The 22039-nt window shown below is 47.0% G+C and overlaps 2 pseudogenes; both read left to right on the top strand.

Moving 5' to 3' along the window:
- The window catches only part of LOC129400653 (craniofacial development protein 2-like), a 115979-nt pseudogene that overhangs the window by 40291 nt on the left and 53649 nt on the right, over positions 1 to 22039 (top strand).
- On the top strand, positions 17199 to 17656 carry LOC105942942 (60S ribosomal protein L17-like; annotated as a pseudogene).

Here is a 22039-nt window from a genome sequence, read left to right as displayed (position 1 = left end):
TGTGACTCAGTGATGGAGTAGTTGCCTTGCATGAATGAGACCCTGGGTTCAAATACCAGGAAGAACCCATAACAAGGAAAGAGCGTGCAAGAGAGTGTACTGTTAGAGGCAAAGTGAAAGAACCATCAATAGGTTAATGATATCTGATTTTGAAGGAGTTTGAATGCCAGCTAAAAATGTCAATACTAAGTCACTCATTTGGGAGGCAGGGGTGAGGGTTGCATCTGGTGGTGCTTGGAGTTTACTCCTGGCTCTTCACTCAGGAATTACTCCTGGAAGTAGTGCTCAGGGGACTATATGGAGTGCTGGGAACCAAACCTTGGTTGGTCGCATGCAAGGCAAAAGCCTTGCCCACTGTACTATTGCTCCAGCCCTTACTCTCATGACTTTTAAGAAGAATAACAAAATAAAAATGAGATTAAAAGAAGGCCTTTGGGAAACAATGCTCAAAACTAACAATATGGAAGCATTAGGATGGTGCATATTCTACATCTCTCTATTACATCCTGCAATGATTTAATTTTCATAATTCAAATTATAAGCAATCATTTTCTTGCTGCAAAGTATTTTCCTTTTCGTCTTCTTCAGGTTAGAGGGCAGAAGAATGCTGGAGAATCCACTCTGCATGCAGGAGACCCAGGTTCAATCCCCAAAACAGGAAGGAACCCCTGAGGACAGAATCAGGAGTAGCCCCAGGGCATCACTAGGTGTGACCCCAAAATCAAAATACATTTTTCTTTATGGTCTCTCTATGCTACGTTTCTTTTTATGGAATCTTCTTGGTTTTATACTCCCCACCCACCCACCCACCCAGTGCTTGGATCAAGCCAAGTCCTCAAGTATGCTAGACAGACACTCTACTGCTCCTCTACACCCCATTTGAGATCCAAGAGCAATAAACAGTTGGTGCCACATATATCTCTGCCCTTTTCTATTGACCTAATATCTCTATAGTGTTTAGCTGGGGGGCAGGGGCGGGGGGGAGGGGTGTTAGTTTTCTTGCTGTAAGTGATCATGAATGGTTCATGATCTATTGATGATCTAACTCAATAGTTTATGATCTAACTAGGAAGCTTTCTGCTTTTCTTTCTCTAGGACCTCATTAGAAGACAGGAATAGCTCTATTTTGTTTTGTTTCATTTGGGGGGCCACATCCGGTGATGCTCAGGGGTTACTCCTGGCTCTGCACTCAGGAATCACTTCTTGCGGTGCTCAGGGAACCACTGGGGATGTTAGGGATCAAACCTAGGTCAGCCACGTGCAAGGCAAATGCCCCATCCACTGTCCTATCACTCTGTCCCCAGAGCAGATGTTTTTAATTCAGTTAATATTACCATCAGACCATATTGTAGGAATATGAATTGGTCCAGTGTTTGTGGACAACAGTATGGAGAGTTTGCAAAAGTTTAAAAATAGAATTACGATGTTGTCCATCTATTCCAATCCTATCTCACAAACACAAAACCTAATTTTTAAAACTTATATATTCTTTGGGTTTTGGGCCCACCTGGTGATGCTCAGGGTTACCCTTGGTTCTGCAATCAGAAATCTTTTCTGGTGGAACTTGGGGAACCATGTGGGATGCCAGGGACAGAACCTGGGTCAGCCACAAGCAAAGCAAGTGCCTTACCTGCTGTACTATCTCTCTGGCCCCCAAACACTGATTTTAATATGCGTAGGTTCATTGCAATCCTTTCATTGCAAAGTAAGTCAGAAAGTCGTCCCGTTGTTCATCGATTTGCTCGAGTGGGCACCAGTAACGTCTCCATTGTGAGACTTGTTGTTACTGTTTTTGGCATATCGAATACGCCAAAGGTAGCTTGCCAGGCTCTGCCGTGTGGGCAGGATACTCTCAGTAGCTTGCCAGGCACTCCAAGAGGGACGGAGGAGTCGAACCTGGGTCGGCTGCATGCAAGACAAACGCCCTATCCACTGTGCTATCACTCCACTCTCATATAGTATACAAAGAAACAGAACTAGAAAACAGACAATGTCCAATGAAAACAAAGCCGTAGACTCTGAACACAGAATGGAGGTTACCCAGAGGTGGGGGCAGAGAGAGCGCCAAGAAATTCAATGGACTGAGAAGGGGGATGGCCATGCAGTCTTTTGATGTCCCATGGAATCCACTCGGTAACAGCTGTAGGTCAACCCTAAATAATAGAAAAAGAAATATCGAGTGACGGTACAGTGGGTAGGTTTGCCTTCCATGCAAATTGATCTGCATTTGATCCCTGGCACTCCGTATGGTCCTTTGAGCACTGCCAGGAGTAATTTCTGAGTGCAAAGCCAGGGGTAAGTCTTGAGCACTGCTGGGGGTGGCCCCCCAAAAAAAAGAATAGAAAGAAAGATAAAGAAATAAAACAAAAGGATTGCCCATTGAGTCTTTATAATTTTGTTTCATCATGCTTCTTTATCATGGCAGAGCCTGGGAGGCTACCTGTGGTGTATTTGATATGCCAAAAACAGTAACAAGTCTCACAATGGAGACGTTACTGGAGCAAATCCATAAGCAATGAGATAACAGTGATACAGTGATGCTTCTTTATCCAAAACTGAAATTTGGGGGTTGAGGGAGAGGAATGGCTATGTGTGTCACACTCAGGGCTTACTCCTGGATTTGTGCTCAGGGATCACTTCTGGTGGGGCTTGGGGGACCATGTGGGGTGTTGGGGATCAAATCCATGTCTGCTGCAGGCAGGGCAAGCACTGTAATCCCTGCACACTCTCTCTCCAGAATTCTAGTTCTTGAACAGCTACTTGCCCCTGTAGAGAATGGACATTTCAAAACTAATAATGTACTTGCCTAGTAGAAAAATCTCTCTATGACCGATAGTCATTAACTCTTCTACTGAACATTCTCATGCAAAACCATATGGATTGGGGTTGGGGAGTGCACGTCTTGCATGCAGAATGCATGGGTTTAGTCTCCCAAAGGCATGGTCCTCCAGCACTGCCAGGAGTGGCCCCTAATCACCATGCACGAAGTAGTCCCTGAGCAACACTAGGTGAAACTCAGAAACAAAAAGAAAACAAACCAAAACACTCCCCACTAATCACCAATGGCCTCATGCTGAAGTACTGAGCACATAAAGTCTAGTATGGGAATCCTCGGGGGCCCATTCTCTGTGCGCCCTTGGACAAGTGTGGGTAACAGTATGTGAACAACAGTATGGAGATGTTTCTTGGGATGAAACATCCTTTGGTGCAATAGAGACATGCCTTCCACACCGAAAAGCTATATGCCAAAGCACTTTAAAACCCATAAAGATCTTACCACAAATAAGAATTCTGAATATTTGAAGTCTGTATGATTGAAAAATGTTCTATGATTGAAAAATAAGTCGAAGAAAGAAGACAAAGAAACACTCATAGATGATGGGCAGAGGGCCAGAACCTTAGTGGAAAGTTCTCTTCCCTCTCTGCTGGAGAGTCTAGAGTCAGTGCGGGAACAGAGAGACAAGCTCCTCCTCCATGTGTGCACCAAGGTGCCAGAATCCTGTCCTTCCCACAACCCAGTCTCAAGAACATGGCGAGAGCAGGGACTCCAGCACACAGACTCACAAACACGTTCCTATAGTTTTAGCTCAACAAGAAGTGGCATGTCATCTCTATATACAAACACGTCCATGGGTGGACATAACACCCTATATATGGGTGGGCATATTTACACAGCGTGAGGCCTGTAGAGCAAGGCACCCTGGGTATCTGCTGGGAACTCAGACATGTTCAGGCATGTCTGAAGGGCCAGAATGTGAGACCACCCAGGATCTATTTACGTGAGGGTCTGAGATGAGACACACCAGGGGGCAGAGGTTACATGTGCAGCGACAGAGGGGAGACTCCCTACTCCAAGAATAAGAGCACCTGCCCTTAGGGCGATGGAGAAGGGTAAGTCTTTCTCGTCCTCAGATTCCTCAGACAAATGTGACAAATGCTCTGTGGAGAGATGGGAGAGATGCTCTGTGGACAACTCCACAGGCCTTGGAACTGGAGTTTAGCACGCACAGGGGAGTAATCCCTGCAGCACCAGTATGCTTGGATGTCACGAAGATCTTTTTTTTTTTCTTTTGGGTCATACCCAGTGATGCACAGGGTTTATTCCTGGCTCTACACTCAGGAATTACTCCTGGCAGTGCTTGGGGACCATATGGGATGCTGGGAATCGAACCTGGGTCGGCCACATGCAAGACAAACGCCCAACCTGCTGGACTATCGCTCCAACCCCAAAGATGTTCTTAGTAGCTTGCAACCATGTATGGAGACTGTGAACTAAGCTTTTGCCCCACGCCAGCTAACGGAGGAAATATCCTTCCTTCTTGGTCTCTCTCCCCTCCAGGAGAAGGCGTGGTGTCCGACATTTTGTGGGTCCTTTGAGCAGGTATGAACCTTTGACTCGGAAAAAAAAAAATAAATGTGCTTTGAACTTGAAACAGCCGCGGGATACTGGGGCAGTCTCAGCCCGGGCCGCAGCCCGGACTCCGGCCGAGTTTCGACCTGGGTGCCCATGCCTCTGCACAGCCGGTGGATGTGGAACGAGCAGGAACCAGAGACAGCTATAGGATTTGGGGTTCCAGCAAGTGCTTGCAACCATGTATGGAGACTGTGAACTAAGCTTTTGCTACATGCTGTTCCAGGGAGGGAAATGATTCATTTTCCAACATAAATCTCCGCGGACTTAATTACTAGAATACAGAAATTGTAAAAGACATTTTATCTCTTTATTCTCATTAGTGGAAAACTTATTATCAAATATTTCCTTATTAATAGAGCTGTATTCTTGGGGGATAAATTCCAACAAAAATATTGAGTCTGTTTTGAAACTCTAACAACAATAGTGAGTTGTGTGTTGAAATTTGGAATGTAATCAAGGTAAAGAGAAAAGGAAGTGAAATTATCAGTCACGCACGGGGGGGGTAGTTTGGGGGGTGAGGCGTGGGATGTACACTTTTTTTTTGTGTTTGTTTTTGTTTTGTTTTTGTTTTTATTGGTGGTGTAATATGGGCACTGGTGAAGGGATGGGTGTTTGACCATTGTATAACTGAGATATAAGCCTGAGAACTTTGTAACTTTCCACTTGGTGATTCAATAAAATAAATTTTTTTAAAAAAAGATGTTCTTAGTACCCTCCTCTTCTCTCTCTCTCTCTTTTTTTTTTTTTTTTTGTCATTTTTGATCCACACCAGTGGTGGTCAGGAGATCCCTGGGTCTGCACTCAAGAATCAATCCTAGTGGGGATCAGAGGAACATGTGGTGCCGGGGATCGAACTCCAGTTCGTGGTGTAGAACCATGAACAAGGCCAGCACCTAGCCACTGTACTATTGCTCTGGTTCCATTACCTGTCTCTGGTGACCAAGAACTAAGAAGACATTGAGTTTGTGTGGGTCACATACAAAAAGTGTTGGGATGGCTGGAAAGAGAGTATAGTGGGCAAGGCACTTGCCTTGCATGCAGCACACCCAGGTATGATCCCTGGCACCTTACAGGCTCCCCTAGGCCCTTCCAGGACTGATCTATGTGCACAAAGCCAGGCATTAGCTGTTTTTGCTCATGTCCGTGACACAGCCCTGCGTGCATGGGAGAAGGTTGATGCAGAAGCAGAATTTAAGGGAAGTTTTATGAAGATTTTCCAGAGAGCCTCAGAACCTTATGCAGATTTCATAGGAAGGTTGATGAAAGCTATTGAAATGCAGGTTAAGGATAAGGCAACTCAGGAGCTGTTGACTAAACTATTGGCCTTTGAAAATTCTAATGAGGATTGCCAGGCCATTCTGGGCCCTATTAAGGAGAAGGAAGACGTATTCGGGTACTTGGAAGCATGCTGGAATGTTGGCTCTGTTAAACATACGGTGCAGGTCTATGCCTTACAGAGACAAGCTCAGAAAAGATCTTTTTCAGCCTGAATCTATGTTGTCGGATACTAGTATGGCCACCCCTGTTTTTTTGAGGGAGTTGTTTGCTTGCAGGATTGTTTTCCATCCTTTGATTTTGAGTCTGTGTTTGTTCTGACTATTCAGATGTGTTTCTTGTAGGCAGCAGAAAGTTGGGTTTAGTTTTTGGATCCATTTTGCCACTCTGTGCCTCTTGATTGGTGCATTTATTTTTTTAAATTATTATTATTATTTTTTTTTTGCGTCACACCTGGCAATGCACAGGGGTTACTCCTGGCTCTGCACTCAGGAATTACCCCTGGCTGTGCTCAGGGGACCATATGGGATGCTGGGATTCGAACCTGGGTCGGCCACGTGCAAGGCAAACGCTCTACCCGCTGGGCTATCGCTCCAGCCCCTTGATTGGTGCATTTAGACCGTTAACATTAAGAGAAATTTTGTCATGGGATTTTGTGCCATTTTTCTGTAGGGTTTGTTGTTCTTGTAGGTTTTTCCTTGTTTTATAGTAGCCCTTTGAGTCCTTCTTTTAAATTTGGTCTTGAGTCTATGAAGTTCCTGAGCTATTGCTTCTCCATGAAATAGTGTATGGTTCCTTCAAGTTTAACTGAGAGTTTAGCTGGGTAAAGTATTCTTGGTGAGGCGTTCATTTCATTAAGTTTTTTCACTATATCCCACCACTGCCTTCAGGCTTGGAAGGTTTCTTCTGATAGGTTTGCTGTGAATCTAAGGGGTGCTCCTTTGTTTATGATTTCCTTCTTTGATCTTGCTGCTTGCAGTATTGTGTCTCTATCCACGGAATCCATCATTCTGACTATGATATGCCTTGGGGATTTTTCATTTGGGTCCCTTTTAGCTGGCACCCTTCGGACTCCTTGGATCTGGATGCCCGCATTCTCTAGCTCTGGGAATTTCTTAGTAATGATGTCTTTGTGTTTTTTTCATTGGGATTGGTTCCCTGTGCTTCTGGTACTCCCATGATTCTTATGTTGTTGCTCTTGAGGTCATCCCCTAGTACTCTAATTTGCTCTAGAGCCATTTTGAGGTCTTTTGCCATTATTTGTTGTTGCCTATATGCTTTGTGCAGCTCATCTTCAAGCTCACTGATTCTGTCTTTGGCTGTAGTCATTCTACTATTGAGGGCTCCTACCGAGTTTTTTATTTCATCTACTGATTCTTTTAATTGTGTCACTTCTGTTCGTAGCTTTGAAATTTCTGCTCTCATTTCTTCCTGGATGTGTTCCAATGCTGCATCCATATCCTCCCTTAATTTATTGGATGTTCGTTCCATAGTTGCTTTAAATTCGTCAACCATCTTCACGATTTCCTCTCTGAATTCCTTACTGAGAGGAGGTTGTATTTCTGGGAAGTCATTGCTGAGGTTCCTGAAATCCTCCCTTCCATCTCTCCTGGTGGTGGGAATTTTTGCTGTTTCTTCATGTTGTTATGGGCTTTACTATCAGGCGCTCTCCTTAGCTTGAGAGGGGCCTCAACTGAAGACTTGGGGCTATGATCTTTTTACAAAGGACTTTTATGTGCGGCTTGATGTGTTCACTGACAGTTTTTGTGAAAATAGGATAGGATAGGCTAGTTGACTATTAACATATAGTGACGAAGATGACCGGGGTATTCTTCAGAGGAATAGATTGTATCAATTGTGGCCGAAGCACATTGCATGGAATGGGAGAAATAACGGCGCCTCTCCAGAATGAGGCCACGCCCCCTTTGATGCCACTCCCCCTGGCGTGTGGCCACGCCCCTAACAACCTGAGCAAGAGGAGGACGGCGTCAGGGCAGGCAGCAAGGTGACTCAGAGGCAGGCGGGTCTGGGGGCGTCAGAGCCCCTGACCCTGGCTGGGGGGCGATCGGAGAGCTCCTCCATGAGGGCAAGGTCTCAGAAGGAAAATCCTGGTTACCTGGCGAAGAGGGGGCGGTCAGGGCCACCGTGAGGTGACTGAGAGGCGCGAGGTTCCTTCATGCGTGAGGCTCATCCAAACGTGTGGAGAGGGGCCTTGAGCATGGTTGTGGCTAGGCTCCGAAGGTCTTCAGCCGCCAGGAACTCTGCTCGGGGTGGGGAGGGAAGCTGGAGCCCATCCCCTCGGAGGGGCCCCGGAGAAGACAGCCAGGTGCGCGGGCAAGAGACTCTCTGTAGAGAGTCTTTTTACTCACCTTAAAAAAAAATTAACATGTTGAGTTTGAGAGTACAGTGAAAAAGTGCTTGCCTTGCATGGTGCTAACTTGGGTTCAATCTCCAGCCCCCCATATAGTCCCGTGAGTATCATGTTTCCTGAACAAGACCTGACCACAACTGGGTGTGACTCAAAAGACACACACATAATACATATATGTTATATATGTAAAAATGCATGTAATATGTATGTGAGATTAAATGTATGGCAATTAAACAGAAAACTTTTTACCAATGTATATGTATTAGTTGTCACATGTGTACTTCTAAAATCTTTCAACTTGATTTGTCAATCATACCTTAATAAAGTGGAGAATAAAATTTTCCAAAATACCCTGCTGGATAACTATACCAAGAACTACAGATATCACATCGCCAGTGCTTGTGGCCAGGCCTGTACCAGTGGGTATGATGGTTCCTGAGAGCTGCAGGCTTATGCAGCCTCTTGAGTCTTCACTCAGCTAAAGGTTCCGAGCACTCCCTGGCCTTCAGTCTGCACCGACTGCCCTAAAGAGGGGCAGCAGACTGAGGGCCTTAAACTGCCAACACTGGGGGCTGGAGAGTGCCAAATGGGTTGAACACCTCTTGGAGAAGCTCCACCTCTCCCCCACTGCCCAGGTCCAAGACTGACAGAAAAGTCAACCCCAGTATCCTCGGAAGAGTGCCCAAGGTGAGACCAGCTAGACCACTCTGCCACCATCAAGATCCCTCTGACCCCCTATCAGATGTGGAGGAGGCAGCAAAAAAGGGCCCTTCTGCATTCCCTGGGCATGTCAAGGCCACTAGAAACCAGATCACACAGGCTGGAAGCAGCTCTGTGACACTGAGGTGGCCGAGGTCAAACCCCGCAGACCTGCTGGAGAGAAGGAGGCAGGTGTGCAGCTGGCTCGGGACTAGGGTGCTGTGCTTATTGCTGCTAAGTTAGGGTCATGTAAATGGAGTCCAGCTGACCAATTCTACACACACACACAACCAAGAACAGCATTGGTTGCCGCAGGGTTCTAAAGGCTGAGGTTCAGGGTCCAGGTGCTGTTGGCACTGGTTTCTGCTGAGGGATCACCCTGGCTCTCTCAGACTTCTTCTGCGTGTCTTCATGTGACCTCTGTGCTTCGGAGAGTTCTCTGCTGTTCTCTTATTTTCTTGCAAAGGGCCAGTCCCAACCCAAAGGGTCGCCCCCACCCCTCACAAGGCTTCATTTTCCCTTCTTACCTCCTTGAGGGTCCTGTCTCCAAATAGTTGCTTTGGAAGTTGGGCTTCATGAATGGGGATTTGGGGGGCACAGATCAGACCCTAAGACCACATTGAGCCACACTGAGCAGGGAAAAAGCCTTGATGACTCGACCTGCAGGGACTCTGCTGTACAGAGTACAAAAACGAAGCTTTGACCAAGGGTTGATATGTACGCTGAAGAGAATCGCAAGGCTTAGAGATACCACGGCATGTGAACAAGCACAATAGCGATGCACCTTTAGCTGTGCACTTCCTACCATGACAACAAGCAAGTAACAACCCTGAGCAGACATTCTCAGCCTCCTCACTAGGTGAGGCACGGACAAAGCACATTTCTTGGTCAAGTTCAGATCACGAGTAGGGGTGGTGAGAGGAGTCTCTGCTCTCAGTGTCAGGCTCCAACGGCTACCCTCCTCTTCTTAGAGATGAAGACTGACTTTTCTTTTCCTACCTCCAGCATCAGACACGTGTTGGTTGAGTTGAGGGGATGACACCACACTGAATCTGCAAGCTCAGACAGAACCACTCTGGTACCCGCCATTGCTCTCATCCTATCACTCATAACAATAGCTGCCACGGGCATGACATTCGCTCATCAGGATGGACATGGAGAGTGAAATGAGGCAGAGAGAGATGGACAGACATAGAATAATTGCACTCATTTGTGGGATTAAAAAAATTAACAATGAGACTAATACACAAGATCAGTAGAAACAAGGGCCAGGGGGACTGGTCCACAGTTGGAAGCTTACTACAGTGGGGGAGGACATTTAGGATGGTTAGAATAGAGAAGGGACCACTAGGACAAGGATACTTGGAAACGATTGGAAATGGTGATGACTCTGGACAGGAACGGACTCATTTAAACCTTCAAACTGTCAGCAATTTTAGCTCTCCACAGAGCTCACATTAAACAAAAACATATATTGATAATATATATACATATGTGTGTATACATATATATGTGTTGTATATGTATATATGTGTGTGTTGTATATGTATACACACATATGTGTATGTGTATATATATATATTATATATATATATTTTAAAGCCATACCCAGCAGTGCTCAGGAGTTACTTCCTGGCTCTGTGCTCAGGGATCACTCCTGGCAGGGCTCGGGACTACATGTGATGCCAGGTGTTGAACCCAGATCAGCTGTGGGCAAGGCAAGCACCGTAACTGCTGTACTATCTGGCCCCCAAACCACTGGATATTTAATTTGAAGACCTGATATCTAGCCCTGGTTCTACTATCAGTCTGCAGGTGGCCTTTCAAAAAGTCATTTGCTCTTCTGTAATGTAGGTCCAGTAATACCTGCCCTCTTGTCCACTGAGATGAAGCACGTAGCGGCCTTTTAAGCAGCACGATGTGCATCAGTGTTAAAGGTAGCTGCCCTGTCCTGCAGGTCTCTGTCGCCAGAGCCGTGCCATGCAGACATTCCTTGGGTTACGACACGCTCCAGAACAACACGCTGCAGCCAGCACTGGTTCCCGGGCGCTCTGCCCCAGCCTCCCAGTGTTTGCCCCATTCGGTGCTTTTTCCCAGCTACCTGGTTTACTTGCCCATTGGTTTCCGGGAACAAAGTCCCTGGGAGAGGCAGACACTCTTGGAAGGGGGTCAAAAAATGATCTGAATCTTGAAGTGGCTCCTGCCGGTCAATCTGCCCAGCTGAATCAGGAAATTTCGGGCCAGAAATCATGAGTGCACGTTGTCTTGAGCACCACAGGCAGTGATGAGGCCTGGCATAAAATGTTCGCTGGGGATTGCATCCCTCCCGCTCCTGGGTTTACACATCCCTGCTGTGCTTGCCAGGGGCCACTGAGGTGTTATGTCCCACAGGCTGGGGTCACACTTCCTGTCCCAGTGGTCACATGTTAGTTTGGGGTCACACCCAGCTATGCTCAGGGTTACTCCTGGCTCTGTACTCAGGAACCACTCCCAGTGGACTTGGGCATTCAACTCAGGTGTGCCATGTGCAAAACAAATGCCCGACCCACTGCGCTTTCTCTCAGTCCCTCACACATCTGTTTTAGTCAAAGTGCTTGCTAGGGGACACAGCCCTTTCATCCCACACACCTGGCCCTGATGCAGCAGGAAATCACTGGGGAGCCAGGCCCCCAGGCAGTGCTGCGCTCAGTCCCCTCGAGGCCATCAGTGTAGAACTGCAGTCCTGTGGACCCCATTCAAAAGGCAGATGCTCTGAGTCCTGGAGCCAACTCCTGGACCTCCATTTGGGTTTCTTGGGATTTGGTTTGGGGGATCATACCCAGGACAGTAATCAGGGATCACCTCTGGTAGTGCTCAGGGGGCCTCATCCAGTTCTGCAGATCTGGGGTTGGTCAATACAAGGCAAGTGCCTTCACATCCGCACTCTCTGCAGCAGAGGTCTCCGGTCTTTCAGGGCTACACCCAACAGAGCTCAACAAGGTGTGGGCCAAACTGTCTAGAGCCAGTCTATCTGGGTCCAATCCCTCTGGGGCCAGGGTGCTCGATGCAGCCGTGCACAGGGGCCACCACCATGAAAGTTGGTGGTGATCAGTGGTCATGGGGACTGGAGACTGATCCTGGTCTGACCTGAGCCTTGCTCTATAACCTGCACCATTTCTCACTCCCTGAACCTTTCTTAACAACAAGTCCAGTCATGTGAGGCCCAGCTTTAAGTATGGAGGCCCACCGACTATGGGAACCTCAAAACTAAACATTTTGTTTTGTTTTGGGCTGGGCGGTCTGTACCCAGCGGTGCTCAGGGGTCACTTCCAGTTATGCTCAGGGGAGCCATGCAGTGCCAGAGGTCAAACCGAGGCCTCCTGCATGTAGGACATTTGTTCAATCTTTGGGGCATTTCTCCACCCGCAAACTGGACATGCTAAAGAATAGAATCAGCAGCTCAGGTCCCCTCCTCGAGGGTTCGTGTTCCTATTCCTGTTTCACTTTTGGTTTAGAGATTTTTCTGAACTGATTCTGTTAAGTCTGTAACTTTGACGTGTGTCCTCGAAGATCTTCACCGGTGTAGCTCGTGTCTGTAGAGTTATTTCATCTGCTCTAAGCCAGTGTGTCCTGACCTTTCCCGACCACAGTCCCCTCCAAGTCCGTTCCCTTCCTGTGCATACTCCTTCCTACTGTCTCAAGGCTACAAACATCATTCATACCTGTAGCTCCCCTGGAAGATCCTAGGGGCCCACAGGACCCATATATGAGACCCGATGTTCCCCAGTAAAGTTGGTGTCAACCCTCTCTCCACCATGAGTGTGAGTGCTGAGGAACATCTTCTATACTTTAGCAGTTTACAGTTCCTGATTAGCATTCAGTTCCTGCTTGCACAGGACTCTGAGATCATCCTGAGAGAGACTTCCGGCCCTTCTAGGCTTGCAATTTACAAACCACCCCTCTGCCAATTGCTTCAGAGTCTTGGGGCTCTCCCATTGGCGGGCTCATTAGGTTCTGGTGGGAATTTCTTCCCTTCCCCATCCCTTCCTTGCTTGCTGTTCTGCTGCAGTGACTGGTTGTCACATGGCCCTGGTTGTGGTGCTTGCTGAGGGGGTCACACATCTGGCTCATGTCCATGGCCAAGGTGCTTGCTGGCAATCACGTACCTTCATTGGCACCTCTGCTCACTGTGGCCCCAATCTATTTTGTGATGCTCACTATAATGCTTGCTGAGGGCACACAGTGTAGTTGGGTGCTCGCACCTTCTGGGAACTGATGGAGCGCTGACGCACATGCTCTCCGGGTCTCCCTGGACTGGCCATGATACTCTCATACCTTTAGTTGTGGGGTTCACTAAGGTCACATGCTTTGTGTTCATACACACCTTGCTGTGTGCTGGAGATCACATACTATGTTTTGGGGATCCCAGAGAAGAGAATATGTGGGTAACACTGGTACAGAACCCATGGCTTCAGCCCAGAGAGATAGAACAGGGGATAAGGCACATTCCTTGCCCATGGCCAACCCCAATTCTATCCATATGACAACACCTATGATTCCCTAAGCACTGCCAGGTGTGACCCTCACACAGGTATGATCCTTGAGCACAGAGTTAGGAGTAGCCCCTATGCATCACCATATGTGACCCTCATTTTTATTTTTAATAAAAAAAAAAGGAAGCCCAGATAAATTCGGAGCTGCCTACCTAGAGTGAAGCGGACCCTCTGCGCCTAAAGACTTTGATTCCAGAGACTTCTTACAGCAATGCACTGGGACTGTGAGCTGGGCTATACAATTTCTGGCATAATTTTCCCTGGACTTTATACAGAAATCCAAAACCGCGCGGATGCTACCGCATCCGCACAACTTAACATCTATAATTGTCAGCAATGTGAAACGGTTCCTTTTGAACAGGTCTGACTTGGGGGGGAAACTCCAAATAATAACAGTGAGTTTTTGTTGAAATATTGAAGGTTATAAATGTAGCAACCACCTCTCTGGACTGTGAACTAAGCAAAAGCCCCACACTTGCCAAGAAGAGGAAATATCCCTCTTTCCAGGTTGTTTCCCATTTTCAGGGAGAAACGCGGCGTGGTGTACGCCATACTATGAGGCGCGGGAAGGGGGATGAGGGGGGAAAAAAAGGAAAAGGAAAAAGGAAAAAAAAAAGTTATGTACTTGGAGCAGTGGGGCTACATATCTTTTCATTCCCAGCAATGGAAAACTAATTATCAAATGCTTCCTGGTAGTAGGGCTGTCTTTCTTGGGGGGAAACTCCAACAACAATAGTGAGCTTTGTGTTGAAATATGGAACGTAATCAAGGTAAAGAGAAAATGAAGTGAAATTCATTAGTTATACAGTAGGGGATGGGGGGTGGGGGCGGGGGGTATACTGGGTTTTTTGGTGGTGGAATATGGGCACTGGTGAAGGGATGGGTATTTGAATATTGTATAACTGAGACATAAACCTGAGAACTTTGTAACTTTCCACATGGTTTAATAAAAAGTTAAAAAATAAATAAATAAAACCAGCCACCCTTTTGTTAATTCCTACCCAAGTCATTATATTTGCAGATAAATTTATTGTGTCATAGTCAAATTTTCTTTTATTATTATTTAAAATATATTAAATTCTCTTTTTAAGTTAAAAAAAAGAAGTTAGGAGTAGCCACTAAGCATCACCAGATGTGACCCCGATTTTTTTCTTTTAATAAAAAAGAACTTTTGGCAGGGTTGGAGAGATAGTACAATGGGCAAAGTACTTACCTTGCACACAGCAGACCTGCGTTCAATTCCTGCCACCCCATATGGTCTCCTGAGCCCTGCCAGGAGTGACCCCTGGGTGCAGAACTCTTGGCCTCAAAACAATTACTTCTAGATATTTTTCAGTCCCCTACCAATCAAGGTTTTGATAGCCCCAACTACTATCATCAAAATGGGCAATAATTGCTGCTGATTTTTAAACATTGCTGACTTCTACCAAATGCCTGTGAAACAGATAGCTCATGGTGGAGGATCTCCAATGTGGCAGTGAACACATGTCCCCGCTCTCACAGTAGAACAAGTCACAGTAGAACAATTTCCTGGAGGGTCTTTCAGACCTCCGGGCCATTCCCCATTGACTCAGCTGCAGGTTTTCCTAACTCCAGCTGTACAGAGCTCTTTGTTTCCACGACTACAGTTCAGAAGAACTTTCACTTCCTTTTTCATGCCTGTGTTGTCTCCTTTTTATTTTATTTTATTTTTATAAAGTAGTTTACAGTATTTGATTACATTTAATAGTTGAACACCAATCCCACCACCATTACACCTTCCCACCACTATAATTTGCATGTTTTCATCCTGAACCCCAACCCCTGCCCCAAAGCAGAAACAAAATAATTTATTTTGTATTGTTTGTTATGAATGTTGGGGCTAGGTCCCTTGAGGTGGGGAGAGGCCTCATCTGCCCCCCCCACTCTGGGGTGCCCCAAATTAAATAGCCTGGCACGGGTCCGGGGACATGGCTATGGCGAGTCATTTTATGATTTCTTCCACGAGAGGACAATGAGTCTCTGGATCATGGTCGTTGATGAGATGATTCAACCGCTACGATGCTCACGGCTGCTCTCCACATGCTCATCCATGATTGAACCTATTCCTGGACATTTCATACCTCACACCACTCATACTCCAAGCGTGGTGCACCACAGTTGATGAGGTTTAAGGCAGAAGGCAACCAATCTGTGTTATCTCTTGAACACATATCTTTGTTTGCTTGCTTCTTCTACTCTGGAGAAGTCCATGTTCTCTCTTGAACTCTGTTCCTCTCCTTCTCTCCTCTCACTTCTTTCTAAGAACATTTTATTCAATTAAAAACTATCTTGCTTCATAGCACAGCGGGTAGGGTGTTTGCCTTGCACGCGGCTGACCCGGGTTCAATTCCCAGCATCCCATATGGTCCCCTGAGCACAGCCAGGAGTGATTCCTGAGTGCAGAGCCAGGAGTAACCCCTGTGCATCACCAGGTGTGACCCAAAAAGCAAAAAATAAATAAAAAATAAAAACTATCTTGCTTCAAGAAAATAAAGAGTGTATTGTAAGTTAGCTCTGGGCAAGTGAAAATGTCAGATGTTACAGTTCTTGTTTTGGTTTTGATCTTTGGACTGTACCTCGTGGTGTTTACGGCCATTCCTGGTGGTGCTTTGGGGGGGACCATGTGGTGCCAAGATCAAACCTGTGGCTCCTATAGGCAAAGTAGGAGCTGCAGCCCTGTGAGATAGCTCTCCCAGCCCTAAGACTCATTATTTGGGGGGCTGGAGCGATAGCACAGCGGGTAGGGCATTTGCCTTGCACATGGCCGACCCGGGTTTGATTCCCAGCATCCCACATGGTCCCCTGAGCACCACCAGGGGTAATTCCTGAGTACAGAGCCAGGAGTAACCCCTATGCATCGCCAAGTGTGACCCAAAAAGCAAATAAATAAATAAATAAATAATAAAACTCATTATTTTAACCAAGATTTGGCTATTTTTCTTGAATACATGCTTTTAGGATTGGGAAGGATGTTAAAGGTGGGGGCTTGGGGCCACAGGGAACATAAGCAGTACCAGAAATCAAACGATGCTTGGCATAAGTGGCTGCATGCAGGGCAGTGCCTTACCTCATGGACTGTCTCTTAAACTGCTGTTTTGAGAATTTTTCAGGTTTTTATTATGAAACGGCAGAGCCTGGCAAGTTACCTATGATGTATTTGATGTGCAAAAAACAGTAACAACAACATGTTCTTCATGTTCCTAGAGCGAGCAGATACCATTGAGCTACACTAGCATGTGGCAGGGACAAATGAAGATGTTACTGGCGCCCACTCAAGCAAATCGATGAACAATGACATAACAGTGATATTACAAAAACAAATTTTCCAGTTTTATTTTGAGTAGGGGAGTGGGGAAAGAAGGGAGTTTGTTGTAACTCAAGCCAAGACCTCATCCATGCCCTTAAAGCATGCTGCCAGCTGCTTTCCTAGTGCTCTCCTCTGGACTGCAGAGTGGCTTCACGAAGGGTCTTTCTTGGGATTCCTAGTTCTCAGAAATTCTCCCAGTATCCATCACTCTCCCTTGTTCATGAGCAACTTCAGGTGGTCCTGAGATGGTGTGCTACTCATGGACCCAAAACAATCTGACAAAATCGTCAAGCCCAGTAACTTAAATCTTTGTGCTCACTTCAAGAATGCTCGGGAGGGTCGGAATAATAGCGTAGCAAGTAGGGTGTAGCACTGAACTCGGCTCACGTTTGTTTGATTGGAATGTTTGATTCCCAGCATTCCCTCTGGTCCCCTTAGCATTGATAGGAGTAATTCCTGAGTGCAGAGCCAGGAGTAATCCTTGAGCATTGCCAGGTATGGCCCCAAAACCAATCAAAGAAAAAACAACCTAAAAACAACTTGAAAAACCAACTCTAACCCACTGGGAAAGTGGCTCAGACCAGCAAGGCTATGCATATTTGAAAGGCCACTAAGTTTCCGAAGGGTGCCACTCTGCAGAAGCAGTGTGAGCCTTCCGTAAATTACAATGGTGGCACTGGCAGGTGCACACAGACCAGACAGTGGGGCTGGACACACTTTTGGGCCAATGGCCCAAGAGAGTACTGAATTGTTACTGTGCATGCTTGAAAAATGCAGTCTAATACAGAACTTAAGGGAACCTACAGGAATGTAGAGTCTCTGGGTGTTGAGCTTGTCCAGATGAACACAGCTCCCAAGACATGCCCCAAAACTTATAGGGCACATGGCAGATTAGCCCTTCCAGGAGTTCCCTTGCCACATCGAGGTGATTCTTACTGAAAAAGAGCAGATTGTGCCTAAAGATAAAGAGGAAGTAGCGCCAAAGAAAAAGATCACAGAAGAAACTGAGGAAGGCAAAACTTATGGCCCAGGAATAAACTATGTATAAAATAAATAGAAATCTAAACTGGAAAAAAAAATAATTTTTTATTCATCATTCTGGAAGTTGACTGTCTTCACACCCCTTTCTATGAGCTGGTGGTTCTTTATAGGAGCATTTTGTTGCCTACGCGAGAGAATCACTATTTCAAGGAAAAGGTTTTGCCCCATCCCTGACAGGGGAGACAGTGTCATGCTCCCTCTCAAGGAGCCTGCAGGCCTCAGAATGTTGCTGGAAGCCCTCGAGGGAAGGAACTGCATTATAGTGGAGGATTTCATCCACACGGCACGGCGGGTGGCGTTCACACCTCGAGTTCCAGGACCCGAATAGCTGACGTTTGTACGAATCACGTTTATGAAGATGATTTTTCTAAACGTAAACCTACATCCATCCCAGGTCTTCTGGGTTTGTAGTAACCCCAAACTATTATATTAAATTGATTTTAATATAAGTGTCACACAAATTAATTTTCCTTTTATATTATTAAGATACTGCACTGTTATTTTACATTAAACGGACTAAATTTTTGTTGGTTATTTTGTTTTGTTTTTTGGGCCACACCCAGTGATGCTGAGGGCTTCTCCCTGGCTCTGCACTCAGGAATCACTCCTCCAGGGGCCATATGAGATGCCGGGGATTGAGTCCAGGTCAGCCAGGCAAGGTAAGCACCCTATGCATTGTACTATCTCTTCGGCCCCTAAACTAACTACATTTTTAAAAATTCATTTTATTTTGAGGGGGCCACAGTAGCAAGTGCTCAGGAGCTACCTCTGGCTTAGTGGAGGTGGAGGCTGTGGCCCCCACCCCCACCAGAAGTGCTCAGTAAAAAATGCTGGGGTGTGTGGATGGAAACTTGGTCTTCTGCATGGTGGGCCCACACACAAGCCTGTGAACCAACTCCCTGGCCCTAACTTTAAAACATTAGATGCTGCCCTAGTCACAGATGGTAAACAAACCTCCAGGGTGCAGACCTTGAGCTTTCTTTTCAGGGCCGCACTGGGCAGTACTCAGGCTGCCTCAGCTCAGACCTCACTCCTAGAGGTGTAGAACCAGGACTTGACCTCGTGCAAAGCAAGGGCCTTCATCCCTATAGTATTTGATTTTTTTTTTTAAGCAACAATATTCATTATTTCTCAGCTTCTATTGATCAAGATTAAGAGGCCAGAGAGATTGCCTGGAACACAAGCTTTGCAAGCAGGGGGCCTCGGTTTGATCCCTGGCAGGTCCCCTGAGTACTGCTAGGAATGGTCCTGAGCACTGAGACCTGAGCACCACTTGTGTGGTCCAAAACCAAAAAAAAAAAAAAAAAAAAAGACGAGCCTCCCATACCCTCACTTTCTGACTCCCACAACCTCCTCTGGTGCTGTGAGTGGAAAGAGGCAGGAGTGGCATGTGGGTGGCTGCAGGACTCCCCCTGGGCCCACCAGCCAGCAGCCTGCAGGCCAGACATGCTACCAGGTCACCGAGAAAGGCAGCGTGCTGAGAGTGCACCTGGCTGTCGGCCTGCTCCTTGACTCTCGCCAGCAGGACTGCTTCCCAGAGGAAGCATCTTCCCGAGGTCAGGCTCCCGCCTCTGTCCTTAGCTGGCCACCCTGGGACCTCTCTGAGCCTTCAGCTCAGACACTCGGACCCGTCACCCCTCAGGTTCCTCCCACCTCAAACCGTGGAGTGTGTGAGATGTTTTCACTCAACGAAAGGTGAACATATGAAGTTAATGATATCCGCCCCCAGCCCCCAACAACTCCTTGCACAACAACTCCTTGCACTTCTTGGGCCACCGGGGCCATACCCAGTGGTCCTGGTTGTGGGGGGTGAGCACAGGGCTCTCACTCCAGCCATCAGCACGTTCCAGGCTCTCCGACACATCTGGCGAGAGCACTGCGGGGCTTGGCTTCTGTCTTCATCAGCCAGCGGAATCCCTCTAGAGAGGAACGTCTCCACGAATGGAAGCAACATGGGGCCCGGCCAGCCCTGCCCTCTCCCGGCCTTCTTCTGTCCACCGGCACTTCAGCCATGAAAACCAACATCGTGGCCGCCTGGAATGGCAGGGCCTCAACGGGCCCCGGTTGGATGCTGGAAGCGCACGCGCGCGCACACACACACACACACACACACATCCTTCTCCTAGGACATACACACACACACACACACACACACACACACACACACACACACACACACACACACACACACCCTTCTCCTAGGACCCACTGAGTGAGAAGGTCCAGGTTCACTTCACCTGGAGCAGTTTGGGCCCTCAAGGTCAGCTTGGGGGCCCGCCTATCCCACAGGCCTCTGGGGCGGGGCCCTATGTCCCTGGCTCTGAGCTGGGTCCTAGCTGGCCTGGCTTCCCTCTGCTATCAGCAGACACGGACCACTAAGATTTCTCCATCTCTGCTCACCTGCCTGCCTGACAAGCTCTCTGTGGACACTGTCGTTATCCACATAAGGATGTGCATGTGCATTGCATCCACACTTAGCTGCAGGGGTGAACAATAACTTTCCTGTAACTCTGATGACTTACAGGCTAATAGGCAGCTACATAATTATTATCATCATCCTTACTATAGGGCTTGGGTCACACCCAGAGGTGCTCAGAAGCCATTCCTGAGTGACCCCTTGCAGTATTAGGGAACCATATGTGGTGCTGGGGATTCAAACCGCAGTTGGCAGGATGCAAGTCCAGTGCCTTAGTCCCTGTGCATCTACCTCTGTGGCCCTCAAGAAATTTATGAGGGGCTGGAGTGATAGCACAGCGGGTAGGGCATTTGCCTTGCACTCGGCCAACCCGGGTTCGAATCTCAGCATCCCATATTGTCCCCTGAGCACCGCCAGGGGTAATTCCTGAGTGCATGAGCCAGGAGTGACCCCTGTGCATTGCCGGGTGTGACCCAAAAAGCAAAAAAAAGAAAAAAAAAAGAAAATTTATGAGATGTTAGGTTTATAGGCAAATAAAATTGGTCAATAGGACTGGAAAGATACAGCAACTAGGGCACTTGCCTTGCATGAGGCCAACAAGGGTTTGATCCCTGGCATCCCTGAGCCCACCAGGAATAAATGATTCCTGAGGACAGAGCCAGGAGTAATCCCTGAGAATTACTATAACAAAAGAACCTATGAACATTCCCAGTCATGACTAGACATCAGTCACAGGCCAGGCCCTTTGAAGGTGAATGCATAGAAGACAGGGTCCTTCCCTCGAGCACTACAGCCAGTCGTGTGTGTGTGTGTGTGTGTGTGTGTGTGTGTGTGTGTGTGTCTGTCTGTCTGTCTGTCTGTCTGTCTCTCTCTCTCTCTCTCTCTCTCTCTCTCTCTGTGTCTGTAGTGCAGGTCACCTGTCCCCAGTGGAAGATGCCACATTTGACAAGAAGAACATGAGGGAGAGGCGCATGGGCATAGGTGTAGGATATCATTGGTTTGTCCTTTCTCCCTTGCCACAAAGAGTTTAGGTTTATCTGGTAATAATCTCTAAACATTTTAAGATAACATTGTTATGTCCTGTTCCCCTTGCCACAAAAAGCTTAGGTTTATCACAGTGCTCCCAAGGCACTTCCATTCTACTGCATTTATCGGTAAACTCCTCTCTATGCTCTCTTCCCCAACCAGTCTATCACCTTTCCCCCCTAATCAGACTGTTAGCTTATAAGGTCAGATTCCTCAGAAATCTATGATTTTATATGTATGAGTGAAATATTGTCTTTCTCCTCTCTATGTCTTTTGAATAGTTTAGTTTAAAGCAATGTCCTTTTTATATACACAAAGGAAGACAGTCAATATTATGCTTTATAACTTGGGATTTAATTGGCTTTGAATATTGTTCACTCCTGGGCTTCTGCTTTCTTGACTTAAGCCTCAGTTGCCCTTAGTTCCTAGTGATGTCGGTGGGCCCCACGGGTGACTTCCGTGAAGGAGGGAGGAGAAAGATGGTCACTTTCTCCCCAGCCGGGAGTAGACAAGCAGTGAAGTAACATTTTATTTTAGAGGGTTTTAGGGAAGGAGGAAGGGATAAGTGGAAAAGGAAAACAGCAGGAGTAACACGCTCAAGAAAGAACTCGGGCTCCTCCGAGGATGGAGAGAGCTCTACACACATCCTAGCACTGAACATGAAAGCATGAAAATACACATCTCAAGGGGGAAGATGTGGGCGACACATATGCTCGGGCACCACAAGTGCTCGGCCACGTGGGCACAAGCAGCACATGGGTTCAAGCAGCATATGCACGCACTTCCTTTGTTCAAGGTGGCCTTTATAGGGTTTCTTCAACCTGCCCCCACCTGGGGGCTTCTTCCCAGGTAAAAGTCCATTGCTAAGGAGGTTACCAGGGAGGTTGGGAGTGATGATGGTCTTCTTTAGGCTGGATCACATTTTAATCAGATTAAG

The sequence above is a fragment of the Sorex araneus genome, chromosome 1 (genome assembly GCF_027595985.1).
Source record: "Sorex araneus isolate mSorAra2 chromosome 1, mSorAra2.pri, whole genome shotgun sequence".
Lineage (NCBI taxonomy): Eukaryota > Metazoa > Chordata > Mammalia > Eulipotyphla > Soricidae > Sorex > Sorex araneus.
This window is presented reverse-complemented; position numbering and strand designations above follow the sequence as displayed.